This window comes from Uranotaenia lowii, chromosome 2, assembly GCF_029784155.1.
Source record: "Uranotaenia lowii strain MFRU-FL chromosome 2, ASM2978415v1, whole genome shotgun sequence".
NCBI lineage: Eukaryota > Metazoa > Arthropoda > Insecta > Diptera > Culicidae > Uranotaenia > Uranotaenia lowii.
Window position 1 is genome coordinate 430955246 of NC_073692.1, and position 23729 is coordinate 430978974.

General features: G+C 35.8%; 1 protein-coding gene across 2 annotated transcripts in view; it reads right to left on the minus strand.

The window, feature by feature from the left end:
- LOC129745447 (echinoderm microtubule-associated protein-like 2) overlaps nt 1–23552 on the minus strand; it is a 67357-nt gene extending 43805 nt beyond the window's left edge. The window contains exon 1 of one of the 2 annotated variants that reach the window (XM_055738534.1): nt 22923–23552. The gene's annotated coding sequence lies outside the window, so the exon portion shown is untranslated. Of the gene's footprint in view, nt 1–8776; nt 10091–22922 lie in introns of those variants that run through there. The other variant, XM_055738533.1, reaches the window with a different exon arrangement.
- Between the last annotated feature and the right edge of the window lie 177 nt (nt 23553–23729).

A 23729-nucleotide genomic window follows, 5' to 3' on the forward strand; every position in this document is an offset into this window, starting at 1 on the left:
CACTATAAAAAAGGCGTTCCTTGATAAACAATAGCCTTTTACTTTCATGATTATATTTTCTTGTAATTCCAACAGCCAAAGAAATAAATTGAACCCTAAAATGAAACGTAAAAACAACATTTGAACTGTATTCATGTTTTCGATATAAATTGCTTATATTACAATCCAAACATTCAATTAAAAACAAGCTACCGAATAAATCGCTCAAACTCACCGATGTGAAAATAAAAGGAAAGCGTATAAACGTGATCAACCTCTTCTTCTGTTCTTCGATGAATTTCTCTTTCCGGTGTGGCTGCTTCCAACAAAATCAACATAAGGCGCATGTGACCGGCCGAGGTAACTCTTGGCTTGGGGCCACATTTCGGGGTCTACACCAAGGTTGCCGAAATCACAGAAAAATCTGTAATTTCACAGAATTTTGAGCTAATTTTCATCACAGAATCTGTGTCACAGAACACAGAATTTTGAAATTTTCACAGATTTCACAGAATTTTTAAATTTTGAATGGATTTCCGAAATTATAATTTTTTTTGGACAGTATCAAAATTAAAATTCTTACTTGGAATTAAAAGGGTATGATAAGATCAGAAATGTTAATTGATTTAATGCAACTAAAATGTGAAAAAGACCCAATTTATCATGAATTTTCAATGAAATTCAAGGAAATAGCATCACAGAAACCCATCACAGAATTTTTGGGTAAAATCACAGAAATTCAGAATTATTTTTGTCAAAAACACAGAATTTTTTTCGGCAACCTTGGTCTACACATACGAGCGACGACGCGACGGTCAATTGTTTTGGCCAAACCGGGCCTTTACGAGTCAACGATTACGCGCTGCTGCGTTGATGATAACTCGATATCGAATGCGCGATGGATTTTTATTTTGTGCGCCTCGCCTCATATGACTACATGGTAGGTTCACATCGAAGTTTATCGCAAATGTCCGGTTCCCTCGCAAAGCTGCAAAACGACTTTTCTCGCTCGATCGCTGTGTTGTTTGCACACACCAGTCGGAAATTGATGTTCACTGGAAAAATGATGTCATTAAGGTGTAAATTTACGCGGTTTCTTAGCTGACAGTAACACAATCAGACAATCCTATCCGCGAATAGTAGCAAATTCCGATTTTGGAAAACCCGTTTGCCTTTTAGATAAACCAAAATAATAATTTTGCTAGCATATGGTTGCTGCGATGACCGTGACATTCGCTCGTGTGGCTGTTCATAATCGACTCCTGTAGCCTATAGCGCGTTCGGTGCGTTACTACTTTTACTGTCCACAGAACGTTCTTCCTTATGGCTCACGGGTTGCTGCGATCGGTGATCAGCAAGAAGTCTGCCTACAGTTAGGCTAGGTCCGGAGACATTCATTAATATTTTACCGTGAAATATGGCTGCTGGGTTGAGTTTGAATTTTTCTGATGTAGGCGCGCTTACTATGATTAGAATTTCAATTCACTTCAACTGAAGTTGGCGTTTTCGTTCCATTTTACTTAACTTTCGTTCGTAAATTATCTTTAGTGCTATTGTCTTTTTTCTAGCTCCTCACGTGGGTGAACAAATCCCCTTCTCTGGGTAAAAAACCGTATGACAAAACTAACTTGGCAGAAGACTTTAAAACGGCGACGTAGGAAACCGATATCAATGACTTAGTCATTATTTTTATTCTTTATAATAAAACAAATCAGCACCAACACGTGAAAAGGATGATCCAAAATAGCTATCGGGGTATTCTCTTTTTACTCAAAATTTCGAATTCAGAACCAAATCATGATAATAGAGTAAGGTTAATCAAGAATTACAATATAGATTAAAAACTAGTGCCAAAACCTCAAAAATCTATCCCAAGACCAAAATTCCGCTACACTCTTTAAAAATTTTCTCACTTGTTAATCGAAATTCATGTCTGAAAATTAAACTTTGAAATAAATCTAACGCATTTCGAAGGTTCTTATTTGATAATTCCCAAAACCAAAATTGTATTCCTTTTTTTCGTATTTCGGATTCTGTAACCAGTTCAGGATTCTTGATATCCAGTTCGAATAATCATAAGAATTTAAAAAAAGGAAAGCTGCTTCGAAATCCTGGTTCAAATTTGTTTTAGCATTTGCATAATTTTACATTCAAATTCAAAGTTCTTAAACTTAATTCTTACACAAAATTAAAAAATTCAAAGCATCGAAATGGCGATCCAAAATTAAAAGGTCAGATTCAAATCCTTGTAAATTCATATTTCATTTCTGATTCACAATAGAAAATAAAAATAAATAATTCAAATAATGGATTTAGATTAAACCTGTATGTATGTATGTATGTATGTATGTATGTATGTATGTATGTATGTTAAACCAACCAGTGCGCAGTGGCTGATAGGTCTTTCGACCCGAGTCGGTACGGGAAGTCTCGATCGCACATTCAAATATTGTTCATGCTTAACTCATCAACAATAATTGCAGTGGTCCGTTACCACTGGCTTGGGACAGGTTTGACTCATCTCACTCCCTTCCAACTGTCCGAAACCAATTAAAATCCTGAATAGGTACGTGAGCAATCTACTCAAGATTCCAAATTTGCCGAGATACTCCGGCTGGCTTGAACCCACAATCCATTGTATATCAGTATTCCGCTCGTTTGATGCCCTGTCCTACCCCCCACTAATCCCCAATAGAGTTAAGCCATATTACTTTATAAACAATCATGTATGTATGTATGTATGTATGTATGTATGTATGTATGTTAAACCAACCAGTGCGCAGTGGCTGATAGGTCTTTCGACCCGAGTCGGTACGGGAAGTCTCGATCGCACATTCAAATATTGTTCATGCTTAACTCACAAACAATAATTGCAGCACAACCAAGGGGTCCGTTACCACTGGCTTGGGACAGGTTTGACTCATCTTACTCACTTCAAACTGTTCGAAACAAATAAAGATACCTGGAAAGGTCCCTAAGAAACCTATTCCAGATTCCAAATTTGCCGAGATACTCCGGCTGGCTTGAACCCACAATCCATTGTATATCAGTTTTCCGCTCGTTTGATGCCCTGTCCAATCCCCCACTAGTCCCCAATAATAGAGTTAAGCTATTTTATTATTTAATATAATGAAATTTAAAACGATCAATGTTCAAGTGGTACTTAGCTGATTTTATTCCTTTGTTGATTCCTTTCGCCTTGAAGAAATCCAAGCAATCTACAGGAAAAAGCTTCGACGCTGGCACTCTTATTTTACTACTGTACCCGGAAATAATCTCCCTTGTCAGAAAGAAAATAAACTTTAAAAAAATCACTAAGTTTCTCCACCTTCATCACTGATTCAAAATAACTTTCTTTGAATTTTTAATTCAAATCGATAAAAAAATCCTTCCGGATCTAAATAGACATCTTCTTCACTCCACAAATCGACAAAAATGCACGGATTGAACTCGAATTCTATTACCGGTTTTCCCGAAAATCTATCTACACCAACATCAAGAATTTTCGTTATGTTTAAGTAAATTATTCACTACAATGACTAACTTCGAAAAAAATCTTAATAATGGAAAACAAAAATTTAATTTAAAGACCACAGAATATTACTTTATAAACAATAATAAATACAAAATGTCTACATATGTTTTACATATTGTTACCACCTGTAATTCACCAGATGTTATCAAAGAAATACTGAGAATCTTTCCATCGCCACCTTATTTTTAAGTCTAAACAAGTATGATTATCTCTATACGAGAAAACATTAAAACATAATGAAAAACATTTAAACACAGAAATCAAGTATGTCTTATTACATTTATTAATCGCAATTCTTTTAAAATTAAATTGAATGTAAAAAAATGAAGCATTCTAACCCTTTTACGGCAGGATTGAACAACCACACTGCACAGAATTCAAAAAGTAGTTAAGGTCGCAGCAAGCGTAGCACTACCAGACTGCAGTTTGACAAAAGCATGGAAAAGAAAAAAAAACTCCCAATACCGACGATCGCAGTTATTAACCTGTTTCCAATTTATAATTTCTATCTTATCTATTATCACTTTGATACAAAATTTTATATTATTCACTACATAATCTCCTCTTGACACAGATTCATTTGATGACAAAATTGCAGATGGTAACTAAGAATTTGCAAGGAACGAGCTCACCAAATTCTAAGCAGCAAAATCCGCATCAAGAAGGTATCTTCCCACGATTTGAAAGAGATCAGATAAAGATCTTACAGAGGAACTTCCACCAAATATCCTCCCGCATAAATGAGGATTGTTACCAAACGATTTTCTGAATAGTCAAACGACGATTTGATGAAGCGTAAAAAAACTTTTAGCAAACGATAGTCGAAATCGTAAAATACATAACTTGAATCGTGAATTCCGAATTGACTTTATTTTAAATATGTTGTTAGGTTATGTAACTGTTAAAAACTGTTAAAATCGTTGTATGGAAAAACTATTCTACTTACAGTTAGGTTAAGATCCAAAATCTGCTTATTGAAAACGTATCCCATTCATCGAACTATAACTGTTATAGTTTTTCTTAATGTTCTGCTATAACGAAATGTTTACAGAAATGGTTTTTAACGATCTGTCATAGCGTTCTTCCAACTTTATTCAGACTTTCCTCTAAACCGTACGTCTAATAAAGCACGCTTACATGCATAAATTTTTTGTTTTCCTTTTGCTAAATGAAAACACGGAATCTAAGGTTTTGAAAACAACACTTTTTATTGATTTTTTCGTTGTGTTTTCACAATTTCAAACATCACATACAATATTAATACCATATCCTCGTGGAAAGGCAATTGGCAATGTAGGGCCATTTAATACACTCCCGGTGCGAGAAATGCGATGATGGTTGAGATCCGATTGGTTCCATTGCAAAGTTCCTTTTCTTTTGGAATATTCTGCACGCGAGGCCAACGGGGCTGGTCGAAGGAGCTTTAAACACCACCAGCCGGGCTGGACCGGCCGGACGCACTTGATTGATTCGTTGCTGGAATGCAAAATTTCCCCCCAGCGGGGCGAGTTTTCAGCCGCCATTTCCTCGATGTGTAGTCGATGGGTTTCTGAAAATGAAATAGGTACGCGAGATACGGTGAAAACAACTGAAAATAATGGAAATTTATACAACTCACCTAATGTTTTGCAATTTATGTTTCGCGGTTTATAGATTTTACACCATACTTTTGGGGATGAATTTATCAAATCGAGCAAAACCGGACGGCTAAAATGCATCGCGATTCCGAATTCCCGAGCGTAAACTTTTCGTCTGTGGACAGTGGTGCCAGGCAAATCGATTCTTTCAGAACAAAGTTTTTTAATTTGTTCGCTAATTTCATCGACATGTTATATCTCTATGATCATATAAGAACCATAAAAAAATTTTTACTCCAGATATTGAGATCATGTTCTTACATATGATTCATGCTTACATATTTAATTAGATCTATCTCTTTTGAATATAAAATAATATACATATATTTACAATTTATTATTATCAAATTCAAACTTGAGTTTTATGATATCAAATCATTTCATGATAAATTTATGAAATAAAAACAAACAAGCAAACATGATCTTTGCCTTTTTTCTGAAATATTTTCATACATTTCAAAAGTAGCTTGGTCCGTTCACGCATAACCTTGGGCGGGATTATGGAAAGATTCATAATTTCACCCCTTATTTTAATCAGAGGTAGGAGGTAGTTATCAAAATATACATATTTTACATAAAAAGAAATGAAAAAAAGAAATGTTTTTTAACTTAAGTTTGTAGGGTTTAAAAGACCGCTTGACATCTCTATATAATTTATTGATAAATGTAATACGTTAAACTCAATTCATAGGACGTTGAATCAGCTGAGCTAAAACTTGAAATTTGGATTCATTGGACCGTCTTGAACTTATAATGCTGCTTGGTATTTATATTCTTAATTTAATGAAAATGTTTTATATAGATATTCTCATAAATGTATGCTGATTTTGGGCAAAATCACCTGGCAGCTCTGATCTGCATTTCGGCCAATTTTTGACGTAAGTTATGGACGCTATGGGTAACGGTTCGAGATCAATTTTACATTATAGAGAAATTGAAGTAAATCGTTCATATTATTTATCCACCGTACCAGATACCATCACTTTTCCACATGAACGTTCGTGTTTCGTTCTTATCGTTGTCGATCTAAGGTTTAATTTAATAGCTACGTTTACAAAGACAGTCACTTTTTCTGAAGCTGTTGATGTATCGTAAATACTGTTTGAGATATAGTTTTTTAGTATGCGGGCTGTGCTCATCTTCCTTGAATCTTCTCAATAAATGTTTTAAGCACTAAAGTTTTTCTTCATTCTTGAATTACCGCATGCATCGCACATTTCCATTCCGTTCATTATTAAATTGTTGAAATTAATGAATGCTTCTTGAATAGCAGCACTCTAATCATATCCAACTTTGGAACCATCAATTTCACTACCTTATCAACATAAATTTAATCGAATTTGATAAAAAACCCATGAAATTTCCGTAAATTTTTGGAAAATATTCGAAGCCGAAAAAAAACGCGTGCTGCCCGGTTCAGCAAACGCCTACGTTAGGAATAATGGATTTAGATTAAAACTGATCTACAAAATATACATAAAAGATTTATGAGTGAGGGCTTTAAAACTTAGTCATAAAATTCTTATCTGAAATAAGATTCGGAAATCGTTATTTTTTGTACATTTCAGAAATTTTATGAAAATTCGTATAATGATTCAAAGCGCAATTTTTGAATTCAGGTTCAGAATTCAGATTGAAAATTCAGAGAAAGGTTGAACTTGTAAATAAATTTTACTATTAACATAAATTGTTAACACATTTGTGTGTTCAATTTTGTCGAATTAAGTTTAACACTCAAATTCAGTCCTTTCGAGTTGCATTTCGAAGTGTAGCACATTGTTGGGGAGCGAAGAAACGAGATATCTCATATTTGTCCCGTCAATGTATTAATATTGAAGTTTTTTTAAGCAAAATTTCATAAAAAATCATTTTTTGATTCAAGTTTGCATCAAGAAAATTATATCCGAATATCTGATGAATTTTATTTCTTTCTTTTTTGTTAACTTGATTTATTTTCATCAAAATCAAAATCTTTGAATGTGCAAAATAGTTTCGAAGATTGGACTTGTTTGATTTGAGTATAGAATAAGTTTTTTTAAGACAAAAAAATGCTCTTCTAAAAAGCATATTTTAAACCCAAATCAACTAAGTTTGATCTATCTTAAGCAAATTCAAGATTTAAACCATCGATGGATGCGAATTTAGCTCACCTTTTAGGTTTAGGACTAATTTTCCAAAGTTACGATTTAATACGAAAACTTTCAATGTCAAACTACTTAAAAATGAATAATCATATAGTTACAAACATCATTTGTTTTTTTTTGTATTAGTGAATTATTTGGCAAAAAAGCATAGGTAAAAATCAGTCACCAAAACACCCCCTCATGAGTCGGTTCTTCCTACGGCTTTGTGCCGAAGGAATTATAAACAAAGGAATTTAAAAAGTTCCTCATTTATATGATTCACTGTCTGGAAAGCAAAAATAGAAATGAGCTAGGTACATATATCAATTTTGACAGAAATGTTTTCGAAAATATTGGCAATTCTTGAAGTTGTTTTAGAAAAGAGTATGAACTAAAAATGTTTTTTTTTGGAGAGCGTTTTCGAAACCTTGCACTGGGGTCAAAATGAGAAAAAAGAATTCGTCACTTATAATTTTTTTTAGTTTCTAATAAAATTAGCTGTAAAAGAAAATTTTGGGATTTATTTTGATTGATCTCTTCATAAGTGAGATAAAAAAATCTAGCTTCAAAACCGTTGCAAAATAGGAAAGTTTACACCCAAAATCTAAAAAAAAAAAAAAATCAAGACCGAAATCAATACTTATCATACGTAACATTTTCAGCAATTCGAATCTGCCATCATATATGACCGGAGACATCTGAGAGAGGTGTTATTTCTCAAACCCTGGGGTCTAAAAAGCTTAGTTTTGGTTCATAACTCATCCATGATTTTTTACAGAATTTTTAAGTAACGTACATATGAGTAAATGCAATACCTCGTTAGGCAGCCAGCAGTGATGTCAATTGAATTTGTTGTTTATCAATGAGAAAAGGCATATCCCTGTTAAACAGCTAATTACTTTTTTGCATAATAAGGTAAAAAGTTAAGTTCAATTCAAAATTACTCCAAATCGACTCAGTCTACTATTCCATACAAATGACATTAAGGTGGCACATCGAACGCTACGGTTAGATATCAGGGGAATTATTGTTTAAATCCCATCATAACAAATTAACTTGGATTTGTTTGCAAGTTGCTCTAGAGGGAGCATCAATTTCAACCGATCAAACGCGTCAAATATGCTCAGTTCAGGCTCAGGTTTCGGCGTGCTTTCAAAAACAATTTAAAACTGTATCTTTCTGTTCGTTCACTGGAGAAAGATGGAGGAAAAACAGCAGCCCAATAGGCATCGACATCGATCATCGAGCCCCTGGCTTGCCTTGGCTTGGTTTGGCCTAGGTTACGGCACTCCGAAGTCGCAGCGAGTTGTGATTAAAATTGGATCGCTGTGAATGGCTCTTTTTCAGGGGAAAAGAAATTCACAAAGAAATTCGACAGCGAACGAGTTGAGATTGGACACACTCCGGCTGAACTATCTGTCTTGGCCGGTTCGGGTGGTTTTTTGGGCAAAAGTATACCTAATGAAAAAAAAAACAAAAAAAAATCCGAAAGTGATCTTTACCGTTAATAATAACAGTGGAGCAGCGAATTGACGATGGAGTAACGATGTGCAGGTTCCGGAATTGCGTCGTTTTGACAATGCGGTCTTCTGTTCAGCTTCGTGAAATCCAAATTCCACCATAATCATCTGGATCTTGTAACTACCTACTATATCATCTGCGTTCAATTTCCATCCGGCGTAATTATTCGCCAATTTCAACCCACCGTCCCGTTCCGAAATTGAATAAAAGTAAATCTAGTTTTTTTTCGCTATCGAATTTTCACTTATATTTTGTTGAACACTGTTGGTCTTCTGCTCAGCACTCAGCACACACAATGTATATCACATATCTAATCAAATCTTTTCACCTTGCCACTTGCTCGTTACACACAAAGCCGGTTGATTACTATCACACGTTGATTTTTTTTTATCTAACAGACTACGTTGGAAGTGATGGCGGTCAATTGTTTGCATTATTCGTTAGCACATCCGATCCGATCCGAAACGAAACGAAGCTGCATCACATATCACATCACTTCACTGTTTCATGATGTTTCGATGTACACAAGTATCATCAAATGCAGCAGCAACTAACTAGTTCATATTATATGTATGAAAAGCTTCACTCGAAATTGTAGTTGCACCGTAGATGATCCCACAACTTAGCGAGGCTCAGTTAGTAACTTGGCTGGGACTTAGTTGACGTGACAACTTTCCCGCATTCAATGCATATTAGGAGCCACTACCATCTCTCGACACTGCCAATCACTGCATGCCGCCAGCAGCCTCACTCACTGTGGTGATCTACTTTATGCAAGAGAGACAGGTCGGAGGCACGAAAAAAGACACACATAACGATCCCACCCTCTTTCGGTCTCCCACTTGGAGAAGCTTTGGAAGCTATCAAGGTACAGATTAAACGCTCAAGAGCTCCTAACTAACTATACAGTTCAGCTGGGTCACAAACAAACGAAAATTGAACATGCGCACTGCACTTTCCATCCACTTTAAGAGCGTCGTAAGTGCCCTCGGTACATCTGGAAACGTGAATCAACTAACAAACAACGACGACGTCGACGACGATGATCACGGACGGGAAACGACGATCAACCCGTGGAATGTCGACTACCGCTATATCGGGTATGAATTTATTTATACAGTCAGTACACACAGCAGAAGACAAAAAAAAAACCGGAGGATGGTTCGTCTCTGTGATCCAGCTGTTTATGTTGACGGTGGCAACATCAGCTAAACTGGTCGGAAGTCACCTCGATACTCGGCCAATGGTGCCAGCGACCCGTGCAGATCGCCTCGGAGAACAACAACGGTCCGGTCACCTCAACTCAACTCAACTGACGAACGATGAGTGTCTGTTGTAGCTCTGATGTTCTCTCGCGGATCGTTGAGCGGACTTAGGTACCTACTTGAACAACTTATTGTTGTAGTGCTGCGGCTGCGATGTATAGATAAAAATCCGCAACACCAAAAAAAAACTACTCTTGCGCGGGCCCCCATTTCTCGCGGTACACCCAAAACTTGTTCATGGCTTACACCCAAATAAAAGGCTGTAAAATTTTAATACCGATCGGAGCTAACAATTTGCCGAAAATGCACTGAAAGCTCTCTGGCAAAATGGTGCAGGACCACTACATTCAAACATTTAAGCGAAACAATAGCAACATTTTATGGGATTTTCATCCTTTTACCATGTATACCATCTTTCATTTATTCTAACTTTCCGTCTATAAAATTTCCTAGTCTTAAGATATTCTTACTTCAAAGGACATCACTTTTCACCGATAAGGTCGATAAATTTCAAAACAAACATAAATTACGGTGATCAATCCCTTCATCTCAAATAATATTCAAGTAATTTTTGCTGAAATAACGAAATGATTTATAGCAATGGAGGAAGTATGTTTTTTCGATAAATCAATATAAATACGACTAAACTCTGAAAATTGTTGAGAGATTTTCACCGAGAAGTACACAAGAACGTTTTCACATAACCAAGAACTATTCTCGAAACGGCACGGGCCTACAAAAAATAGTAAAAATATGACAATTTATTTATTAATTATGCGATTATCAAATTTGGAATCTTAACAATTTTCGATGTAAAAAAAATATTTATAGAACTGAAAGATCTTTATAACTATGAGGAGGGGTCTCTCATACATAATCGAAGTAACACAACTCAAACAATTTTTACATCAAATTTGTTACATACAAAGATAATTTAGCATTTATCTCATCAAATCATGAGGATCGCTTTAAAAATAACTATAAAATAAGTCATTGTACTGAAAAATCAATATCATTTCTAAAGAAGGGCATAAATATGGAACACGACACAAGAGATTTTTATCTAATTTAATCCAGTGACATTTTTTAACATAACGAGATGATTTAATGTAGATATTATCAATACCTAGGGGGAAAAGCGCATGATGGTCAAACGAGGCAAGATGGGCACGTTAAATTTTGGCTACACCCAAAATTCAGCCTCTGTGCCAATGGCGTGTAGTCAATTACATAGCATCATTGGTACAAGAAGATAACGCGACCGGTGCTGATTCGATTTGCTCCCACCGGCATTAATCTCCCAAGTTAACCGAATTGCGTATGTCTGAAAGAAACAAAATAAAAACGCTTTCACGTTCCTCCCTATCGCATCACAAGACGAAGAAGGATGGAAATAAATACTGGCCAACACCAGGCACCCGGCGAACCGAGCACTGTGCATGTGAATGTAGCAAAAGCAACAACAAAAACATCCTTCTAATTCAATCCACCGGCAAACAACCACGGCTAAGCTGTGCGTGTGTATGTAGCAAAAGCAACAACAAAAACATTCCTTCAATTCACCGGCAAACAACCACTGGCCAAGCTGCCCGGCTTTAGCAGCTGTGTATATGTAGCGTGTGTATGTAATAGCAGGCAGTAAGCAACGCACAGTTCTCATTCAATGGGTTTCCCGTTCCTTCACTCCCGTCCCCTTTCCCGTTTCCATCACAAGACAAAGGAATGCATTGAAAGGAGGCCAAACGCCGGGAAGCCGCCGTTGTGCGTTTTATTTTGTGATTGATCGGTGACAGAAACCCTATGACAAATATCCCTCGTCCTGCATGAAGCTCGAATAGTACATTGGTTAAAATGTCGGACTGGCAAGACAATATAATCGGTAATGTGAGTTCGATTCTCACTATGGCGTTGTGGTTTTAATTTTTATTTTCTTGTTTCTGGGATGAATTATCCAATAGGAAGGAAATCCAATTAAATGTTTTTCTTGTTTCGCTTGAATGTAGTGGTCATCATTTTGGTTGGGAGCCGAGTCCTTATGCCAGTTACGGTTTTTCAATTATACCGTTTACGGCACAGTGCACATTCCAGCGCATTATCGGCACAGAGATGTGCTAAATAGGCATTGGATTTTCGCAACCTCTTCTATGCACCCAAAATTCAGCCTCTGTGCCAATGGCGTGTAGTCAATTACATACACAGAAAAAAATTATGATTATTACGCGTCATTGAAAAAGGTTGCCTTTAAAATGAAGCAACCTGTCATTAAATAAAACATTCAATTTTAAATTGATTTGTCCAAAAGTATATGAATAATCATTTAATATTACAGGAAATGTCCAGTAACAAAAAGGAGACTGATATTAACTGTAGTTCCCAGGTCGAATAAAATTACGTGTCGCGTAATGTGATGACACGTAATTTTTTTCGACCTTCAAAATAACGGCAAATGTCCTGCTCCTTTTTGTTACAGGACATTTGCTGTAATATTAAAGAATTTTTAATTTATTTTTAAACCAATAAACTGGAATATATAAACAAATTCAAGTGCGTTTGGCATCCCGGTTAGGCGAGACGTCAAAAGAACGGTTTTTGTCGTTTTTGTGGTTTTTGTTTTTCTTGTTTTCCTGTTGTGTTGTATGTTGTTTTGTGCCGGAGAGTGCCGGAGCAACTTCGGAAGTTGCTTTGCTGAAGAAATGCCGGTGAACATCGTTGCTGGTCAGGTCTGATCGGCCAAAATGATTGATGCAACACCGATCAAATTTATTTAATTTTCCTACGGGTAGTTCAGTTGAGGCAGTCGGTCGGAACATCTGCATCAATGAGCAAAAACAACAACGATGACTTTTTTCATTGTGGTGTTCCCGGCTGCTAATGCCCAAAATCTTTAGGAACCATGAGCATCTTCAAAATTGGTTTTCACAATCGTCAACGTAAATGAACCAGGAGGTAGGTCATTAGTATCGTTTTTTAGTTTCACTTTTTGTAACATTTTTAGGTTTTATTTCTAGAAATGAAAAATGGACTCGTGTTTTGGCTCTGCTGGCTAGAATACGCATCCGGGAGAAGGCAAATTAATTCGATTCCGCTACGGTAGTAAATTCGTTCTTCCGAGGATACTGCATTGTCGATAATCACCGCAACCTAGCCGGATTTATCCAACAGGAGCCGTTTCTTAAGTAAATAGTATGTTAATATTAGCACTAAGTGAAATACTCATAATTTTTTAGGACTTTTAGGTTGACATGATTTCTTTGCGCCTCCTCCACCGGTTACGTTATTCAGTACATTGCTTCGCGAGCGTAAAAGATTCGCCGTTTGTCTGTATAGGAAATAAACTCTGGCAGACAGCCTCCGGAAATATTTCCAAGATTATTCACAACTTAGACTCGCAAAAGCCCCGATCAAGCAGTGTCAATGGATGATTGGTAAGTTCATTAAAATTGATGCTTTTATTCAAACGTGATTACCGTGTTAGTTTTCCCTCAAACCTAATTTACACAATCGGTTTTTACATTAACAAACAATAATTTTGAAACGTTGCAATATTGTGAATTTCTTTCTGAGGATTCTGATTGTGATTACGAATTTAATTTTGAATCTCATTGATTTTTTTTACTTTTCAGGCATCAGTTCCTCACGACGGGTGGTTTAGTTTTGCTGAACGTTCCTAACTGACGAGTAGAAATGATTGCTCCGAAGGATTCGTCTGTGGTGGTCAATGCTATGTCAATGTTTACTAATGAACTCGGCGCTCATCCTTCATCGCAGGGCTAAGCTTGATCCTGATGTAAATGAACCATACTAGCCATATCTAGACTGAGTAAACTTTGAATTTACAAGGTAAAAACAAACATAAGAATTTATGATTATGTTTTTTGCTAAGTAGGTTTATAACTGTCAATAAATGAAGTTTGTATATTCAAGAAATTTTGTTTTATTCGTTGATATTCCACTTCCATAACAATAAATAAAATTTATTAAATTACATGCAGAACGTTTTACAGGTCTGGTCGAATTTACAGGCCTGTAATTTTACTAGCCTGAGATTTTGTATGCTTAACGAAAAATAAATGTCATCAACCTGTAAAATAACGGTAAATGTCCTGCTCCTTTTTGTTACAGGACATTTGCGTAATTTTACAGGAAATAATTTTTGCTGTGTAGCATCATTGGTACAAGAAGATAACGCGATCGGTGCTGATTCGATTTGCTCCCACCGGCATTAATATCCCAAGTTAACCGAATTGCGTATGTCTGAAAGAAACAAAATAAAAACGCTTTCACGTCCCCCCCTATCGCATCACAAGACGAAGAAGGATGGAAATAAATACCGGCCACCACCAGGCAGCCAGCGAACCGAGCACTGTGCGTGTGAATGTAGCAAAAGCAACAACAAAAACATCCTTCTAATTCAATCCACCAGCAAACAACCACGGCTAAGCTGTGCGTGTATATGTAGCAAAAGCAACAAGAATATATTCCTTCAATTCACCGGCAAACAAGCACCGGCCAAGCTGCCCGGCTTTAGCAGCTGTGTATATGTAGCGTGTGTATGTAATAGCAGGCAGTAAGCAAAGCACAGTTCTCATTCAATGGGTTTCCCGTTTCCTCCACTCCCGTTCCCTTTTGTGATTGATCGGTGGCAGAATGCCTATGACAAATATCCCTCTTCCTGCATGAAGCTCAAATAGTACACTGGTTAAGATGTCGGTCTGGCAAGACCATATGGTTGGTGATTTGAGTTCGATTCTCCCTACGGGCGCTGTGGTTTATATTTTTATTTTCTTGTTTCTGGGATGAATTATCCAATGGGAACGAAATCCCATAAAATGTTTTTCTTGTTTCGCTTGAATGTAGTGGTCATGCATCATTTTAGTTGGGAGCCGAGTCCTTATGCCAGTTACGGTTTTTCAAACATATCATCTTCGGCACAGTGCACATTTCAGCGCATTATCGGCACAGAGATATGCTAAATAGGCATTGGATTTTTGCAACCTCTTCTATGGGTGTGGGTGTAAACTGTGTATTTTTGAGCCTTTTTTCGAAGCACACCATAATTTTAGAACAATTTTAAGAAAGCTCTCCCATGTATATGAACGAATTGAACTCTTTTGTTTTGTAAGCACTCCTTTTCGCTAGCAGAGGAGTAGGCTTTGTCTGGTTGGCAACGTTAGTGGTTTTCGGGTCCATGATAATTTTCCCTTGTTTGATTGTTTTTAATAGAAATGTATTAATCAATTATTCGAAAATTTGTTCCATTGTACGAGTGATCGGATGTCTACTGAAAAACTGATCACCGGAATTTTTTGGCATGGGCTTGTGGGTTGCTTCCGAACAAGTTGTCTCATAATGTTAGCTGAGATCTCACAGGTTCCGACGTGATAGCGGAGGTTATGTGTACCAAAAATGGTTCGTCTGATCAAAAACATTTTGGTGTAAGAAATGTGCTGGGTCTGAGGTTTTTGCACATTTAGTGAAAAGTGTTTGTTGGTCTAACTCTTCGGATACTCCTTAATGAAGAATTATAATAATCAAGTTAAAATCATAAACAAGCTGTATCTTAAAACCACTAAACCAAATTCTGCAAATATAATTTAATTGAGTTGAATTGTGTAGAATATAATTTCATCATTGGATTTATAACAATCGAGCTATCACACTTGTGGTAAGCGAAAAAACGAGAATTCTCGTATTTGATCCGCAATGTGCTAAGGTGTCACTTTTGAGCAAAAGAAACATCAATTAAACGTAGAACACCAACATAGGGATCATCTTACCCCGTAGGTCTTAAAACCATCGGATTTCTTAGTGCTTCCTGTAGGCCAAGGCCGTGCGAACACCCCCCCCCCCCATGAAGATGTTTTCAAAGTAAAATTTCCACCGCAATTCCGTTACTTGATCTTAAAATGTATTTGAAAATAAGTGTTAACATTAACACGCAAGTTAGAATTTTTTTCGCCTCCGGTGGAATTTCGACATAAATCACCCTTGGCTTAAGGCATTTCGATTTACAACACTATTTGCCGTTCACGAATTGAAACTAACTTTGATTGTAGATTTCAATTCTCAGTACAATCAACCTTTTGTATTGAAACTGAAAACTTGATATAAACAAACCCTACCTTGTCTTTTGAATGGGTTTTTATTAAGAAGTGTAACTAACTTTAAGGACATCTACTGCCTGAAGAGTCTTTACTGCAGTCTGGTTCGATCGATCCTCGAATATGCTTCTGCGGTTTGGTGCCCATATGCATCGAAGCCATCCAACGACGTTTTTTGAGGTATGCCCTTCGACACTTAAACTTTTCGACTTCCCAGCTACGAAAGCCGCTGCCGCCTGATCGACATCGACACGCTGCAAGCCCGCAGGACCGCCACTCGTGCTTCTTTCGTCGCTGATCTGCTTTCATCAAGAATCGACTCTCCCGCACTTTTGGAAGTTCTTCCACTCAGTGTCCGACCTCGTGGTTTGAGGAATCGGGATCTTCAGCTCTTCGTTTCTGTTAGACTAAACAATAACGGGGCCAACTCTGCAATAATTGGCGTCATCAAGACTTTTAACCGCTTCTCAGAGCATTTTGATTTTGACGTTTCGAAGGTTGTATTCCGAAGAAGAATTCTTAGTGTTCTAAGTTCAGTGTAGATTTGTATTTGTAGTTAGTCTCTTAATTTTTAAATATCATTTGGATCAATATATGATCTGTTGATTTAAAAAAAAAAAAAAAAAAAGAACAGAGTTTGAAGCGAACCATTTTTTAATTTAAAAAAAAAACGTTTATGTCATTACAAATGTTTTGTTGGTATAAAATATTCTTAAAAAACAATTTCAGACTCAATGTTATTTCGTGGTTTTTGTTCTTCTAAATGTTCAGCAAAAAGGGTTTTAATAATATACACAAAGCCACAAAATTTACATTCTTCTGAGATGCAATGAATTTAAACGGTAATTTAAACTAATTTGAGTGCCCCGAATCTAAATATGCAATTATTTCTAACAGCTTTTGTTATTGAAATGACTTTTGAAAATAAGTAAAAATCATTAAACCAATTTCTGCACTTAAAAATAAAAGCTTTATATGAATTATCAACATTAAACCGAATCAAGTTTTTTTTTACACTTTCTGCTGTAATTTAAAAGTTACTTGTAATGCTGTGTTTTAATTTTTTTAACTGATGAATTTCACTTATTAGATCATGCATCATCATCATCAAAATATTTTTCCTTAATTGGATGAAGTATGATAAAAATAATAATTTTTTTCATAAATGTAGGTTTGTTAGTTAATCAGTTATCAGTTATGTTTGATTTCACTTAAAACTAATACATTTTTAAACTCCTTATCATTTCACATTTTGTTTTCATTTTCGAATAAATTTACAGAATTTTATAGTACAGTATTGTTCCGATTTTGTCAGCTCCCGATTATGTCTACCCCCGATTTTGTCTATCCCCGATTTTGTCAGCATTTTATCCCGATTTTGTCAGCCTTTAAATTTAGTTGAAATATTCTGCTTTTGAACTAAAATTCCCAGTCATTTAACAATGTATGTTTTTTTGGGGTTGTCCTGACCCACGAAGAGGACCACTTAGTATTTTAGGGATCATTCAAATATAACGTAACGCTTTCAATGGGGGGAGGGGGTATAGCAGTTTGTTACGCTTTGTGGATTAAGCTTAGAAATTTTGAGACGATTGTGTTACGTAGGGGGGAGGGAGGGGGGTTTAAAATGCTCGAAAATCGCGTTACGTAATATTTGAACGGCCCCTTAAGGGTTGGTATTATGGGATGAATAAACCCTAGAGGCTTAAAATCCCAAATAAAACAACAAAACAAAACAGGGTTGGTATTTTAAGGGTTGGGGGTGATTGAAGGTTCATAAGAATTTTCATTGATGACGAATGGAAGGAGGTTGAAACTTGACCACATTTTGATCACATGGTTTATGAATAGCCCTAAGGGATCATCCATAAACCACGTAGACTTCAGGGGGGAAGGGGGGGGGGGGTTGGCCAAATTTTATATGGACAAAAGTAAACGAGGGGGGAAGGGGGGAGGGCCAAATGACCAAAAATGAGTCTACGTGGTTTATGGATAGTCCCTTAGGGAACTATCCACACACCACGTGGATTTGTCGTTTTTCACGAAACCTTTTTTTTCTTTTTTAATTCAGAAAAATAAAGGACGGTTCAAAAAATAAATTTATTTTTGTAAATCCATAAAAAAGTACCATTACATACTTCAAATTAATACGTGATCAACAAATTCAGCTGTTTTGCAATTGCATATCAATCCTGTAGCTACGCACCAACGGTTTTTCAAATGGTATGTACACAATCCATTGTATGAAAGGTGTTTGTAAACAATCACTTAGGGTTGAGTTCTTGAACAGGTCCTCCATTTTGCTATTTGCAAGACCTTTCATTTGACGCCTAAAGAACTCAAATCGGTCAAGCGGTCATCGAGAAACGTGTGTGACATTATTTTGTAACATACACACACACATACGCACATACATACGCACATACATACACACACATACACACATACATACGCACATACAGACATATTCCGATCTCGACGAACTGAGTCGAATGGTATATGACACTTGGCCCTCTGGGCCTCGGATCGAAAGTTGTTTTTTCAAAAGCATTTATTTTCTTCTTTGTAAGAAGGGTAAAAAAATAAAGAAAAGGGGTCATTGTCACCCCTTATCATGGTGTTGACATAAAATATCGAAATAACAAGTAAACGGACAGTTATCAAATCAAAATTGAAATTATTTTCAAGAAAATATTTTTCCCGATTTTGTCAGGTACCCTGTTTTGTCAGCCCTAAATTCAAGATGGGGCTGACAAAATCGGAACAATACTGTACAGCTGTTTTCAATTTCATTTTTAACTTGCCGAATTTTATAAACAAACCTTTTCACTTTATTTTTAACCAATTTTTCTTTGATTTTTAATTCTGAATTTTCGTTTTTTGAAACATTAGCCTTTAACTCCAAATTTTTATTAAGAAAACATAGTTTCTACCTTCTGTTCTTTCTAGAAGCCAATATTTCATTCGAAAGTGACAAAATACTCAGAGCTTGTAATTTAAAGCTTAAAAACGTGCGATTGAAAATTTAAAAACTTTTGTTTAATACTCTTTATTTGAAATCCTGTTTTTTAGATCGATCATGATTTTTAAATTGATCTAAAAAGTTTGAAAAATTGTTCGACGTAGCAACTTTGAAACTAATTGAAAATACGCAGTGTTAACTAACTTTGATTTGTGCTTTCAATATGAATAACAAATCTTTGAACCCCTTATTTTGAGTTTTTTATCAGTTTTTTTCATCATTCACGATATTACCCATTTCCAAACATTTCTTTTTCAGATTGATTGAACATGAAGTTATTATTTAAGCTTAAAAAATTAACTTTTTAATCCGTTTTTTTGATAATTGGAGGATTTTACGTTATAAAAGGTTTTATTTCTAGATTCTATAACTGGTATTTTTAAAATAAATCTCAATATATTCTTCTTTTTATCAAATTAAATTGAACCATCAAACAATGAATAAATTCTGTTCAAAATTCATTTCTTCTTCAGTAATTGGTAATTTACATTTCAAAACGCGATTAAATATTTTTTGTTCTTATTAAAAAAAATACAGCGGAACTTTTTTATTAAATTTTCAGTTGAAGATGAGGAAAAGAATTCTAAATTGAGATGAATAAATATTAACAACTATTATCATTTTTCTAACAACTAATAATGGTAAGCTTTGCACCAGATTGGGCATTTATTTAAGAATTCAGATTTGTTTTTAAGTCTGTATTTTGGAAATGTTTATTTTAAATTTGTTAAGACATTTTTTTTTAAACAAATTTCTTTCATACTTTCATGACTTATCGAAAATATGAAACTTTCATTGTAATATGTTTCAAAAATTTTGTTTTTTCATCAGTAAAGAACTGATTTTTAGTTTGTGTGTTAATCATTAGTGAGAAATGGTGTAAGAAATCCCTTTCCTTTCTTATTGTTTATTTTTGGTATTAATACCAATTAATAACAATTGTTATTATTTTTATCTAAATTTGAATTTCGAAACCCCCCCCCCCAAAGGATGGGTCCTTCGCACGGGCCTGCTGTAGGCATTAAATTTTTCTGCTGTTTGATAAGGTCATCTTGCTACTTGTCATATTTTTCGAGTGTCACATTTCACTCTAGCCATCTACCGTTAATGTCCCCCCAAGTTTTAACTTAATTTCATTTCTTAAGCTACGTGTTAACTTAAGGTGCTCGTCTTGCCCTTAATATTCTATTCTTCTATAAAAAGGAGGCGTAACTCGAAAAATTTCAAAGCGACTTTCTTCAAATTGAAGATGCCTACAAATTTTGTATAATCTGTAATTCTTTGCATGGAAATATTCTCCCACCCTTAAAGGGTAGGCCAGAGTCACAATTTCCAACACTCGCAGCAGAAAAATTTGTCGAGTGAAAGGCAAAAGCTTGCTAATGTAAGTTTATTTACGACACTTTCTGTTGAAATTTTGTAGATGTTTCTTATAATGCCAAAGTTAATGTTTTAAAAGTGCACCTGATGATTTTCAAGAAACAAAATTAAATACAGAGTTTTTTACCTGATTTTATTTTTCAATTTAGATTTTTCTTGAAATATTCACTATTTTTTAAACTTTTTTAGCTAACAAACTTGAAGTTTAATTTAATTTTTTTTATTTGAGTAAGAGGAATCGGTTTCACCCGTTTGACAATGTCAAACTTTGACATGCAAAAAAAAAAATACGAAAAATTCAAAATTCACATTGACTAAAAATTGATTCTTTAAAAAGCGTTCTACTAATTCATACTTTGAGCACAGATGAACAGATGTACAAGCATAGACTTGAAAAGAGTGTAACGAACGTTTTAAATCAATTTTATGTTTTTTGGCTGAAATCGTTTAAAATGTCGACTGTAGTCAGTTTAAATCGTATATGACAGAAAGTTCGCCATGTTTGTAAATTTGGAAATGATTTTGCTTCCGTGCGTCATTCATGTGGGAAACTCATCGTGATGTTCTCTCTGCAACCAGCAGTGCTTCCAGATGGCTAAAACTAAGATGGGAGTTGAGTAATGTCAACCAATGAGAGAACTGGAAAATATTGTCGCTGGCAACGATTTGAAGGCTATAAGAGCAAAATCTTGCGCTCTCTTGCATTCCTCCGATAGGTACGAATAAGGTGCCGGATAGCGCCCAATTAGTGTAGTTTTCGTCGCTTTGAAAGAAATTAAACTTATGTATGTATATTGCCTCCACTTTGGTAGGTAAATGGTGTTTTTTCAACTTTCATATGATCCTTCTATAATGTATATAGAATTTACACAAGTTTCTAAAGATTTTTTGTTTGAACTTGTACATCTGTTCATCTGTGCTTTGAGACCAATAATTAACTTATCAATGATTTTCAACAAGACATGGAAATGAAAGCAAACATTTTCAAACGAAAAAGTTTTTTTTTCATGCGACTTTCAATCTTCTCTAGAAGAAAGAACATGAAGACGCTTTCATAGCAATATGAAACTTATAAGCTTTATTTTGACAGCAAAAAAAGTTGACAGCCACCCGTTTGAAATCAATGTAATATACGACAGAACTCAAACATTTATCAAATAATTTTCATATTTTTTTACACAGACTTGTTTTAACTTTGGAGATGATTACCTGAATTGAAAGACACCTCCTACTTTCAAAACGGGACAGTTTACCGGAAGAATGCGCATATTGGAAAATACATACTCTGATGTATTAATTAATAACATATCTTAAATATCTTACTCGTATAAATTATTTTAAGATTTTTGTTATAGTTGGCAACGTAGAATTGAAAATCAGTTTTCAAGAATCTTATATTTTCTTCCTTTGAACACAAATTCAAATAGCTTTGTAAAACTTCAAGAATCAAGCTATAGTTTTTTTTAAATTTTTTAATTTCATCAAAATTTTACCAAAGATTTTTCGGTGTATCCCCAGCCTAATTTGTTAAAGTCGCGAGTCGCGTGTTGCAAAATAGTATCCCAAATATGGACTTAACACGGTGGTGCAGCACTGGGGGAGGCACCAACACAATCATCAGCGTGCGAATGGGGTACTCTCTCCCCCAAAGCCCCAACTTAAGAGAGCAGCAGCAGCAGCAGCAGTGATCATGTTGGAGAGTGCCAACATTTTTCTCACCAATCCCTGCTGACGACGGAAAATACCTGGCCTGGTTGCGATCTTTGATTTATTTTTCGTTCTGCTGTTCTGTTGTGATTCAGCTGGTATAGAATTGTGACATTGAAGAAGCTGACGTATCTCTGCGCGATTGTCTTAATTTTGTTGATCATTCATAATGTAGGCGAATGGTGGTCCATTAATGTGTCCGGTGAGCTGTGTATTTCCTTTTCGAGATCAACGGCAAGGTTTCAGGAAATGATTGCCTGTAGTAAATGTGTGTCCATCACTTCAAGAACTTGCAGTTCTGAATAGGGTCAATTGTTCTGGACAGGACTTATGAGTTCATAAAACAATTCATTGAAAAAAAATTTCAGGCAAAATATGCAATTTATTTGAAACTCTGAGAATACGACCTTCTTCATGCCTAGATTAATAATTCAAAATAGTCATGATTTTAAATAGAAATCAAAGAACAGAACTACATTCAAGAATTCATCAGAAACAATTTGGATAACGAAACAATTTTGATGATTTGGTTTGGAAATTCTGAACTGAACTTCGGATTTCATACGAGATGCACAGTTAACATAATAAACTTTTTAATGGTCATGTGATCGATTTACTGACTTTTAAATTTAGGTTACGTGAATCAACTTACCTTTAATGTACGACTTGCTGGTGAACTAAATGTGCCAGATGTTCCTCGATTTTCGCCTGGACCTAGTTCATACGTTATATGCTCATAACTTGGACCCCAAAGGCCTTATTCGACTGAACGCTTTTTCGGGTTCCATGTATCGAGTGCCAACTGACGGTGCCGCAGCATTTTTATTTTTCTTGCATATGAAAAAAAAAACAAACACCAAACACACACTCACAATTACCAGGAAACAGCCGCCGTCGATCAAGTTGAGCTGCTTCCCAAACCCAATGCTCCCCGAAAGACAAACGCTCGCCAGTATTTACCCTGGCTCAACAAATAAGTCGCTGAAAACCGCAAAATTTACTTATCGATTCGGTAAACATCACTTTTGCGACTGACTAAATCCTCATGTCGATTAGTTTCGAATAAAACTGGCGTTGAATGATTTCTTTCCAGCGTTAGTCACTTGAACAAATCCGGGAAGATCACCTACATAAGTACGTCACAGCGCACGGAAGACTTAAACGACGACCGACCTGCATTCGAAATTCCGGTCGCGTTCGAACAAAATGCACAACTGACTTTGTTTGGCAGGTATAAGCTGCTTAGCTGCTTCCAAAAGTCCAAGAGTTCAAGTCTCTGAGCTGGAAAAAAACGGACGCCACCCGCTGCCTGTTGCCAATAAGCTCGTGTTGCTCAGCTGCGTAGCGCTTTTGCGTATACGCTACGAACCTGCAGGTCGTTCAGGGCTTGAGCGTATCTTTGACTTAGCGGATACAAGAGAGAGTGAGCGAGAGAAAGGGCTCGGTTCTCTTGCTCATC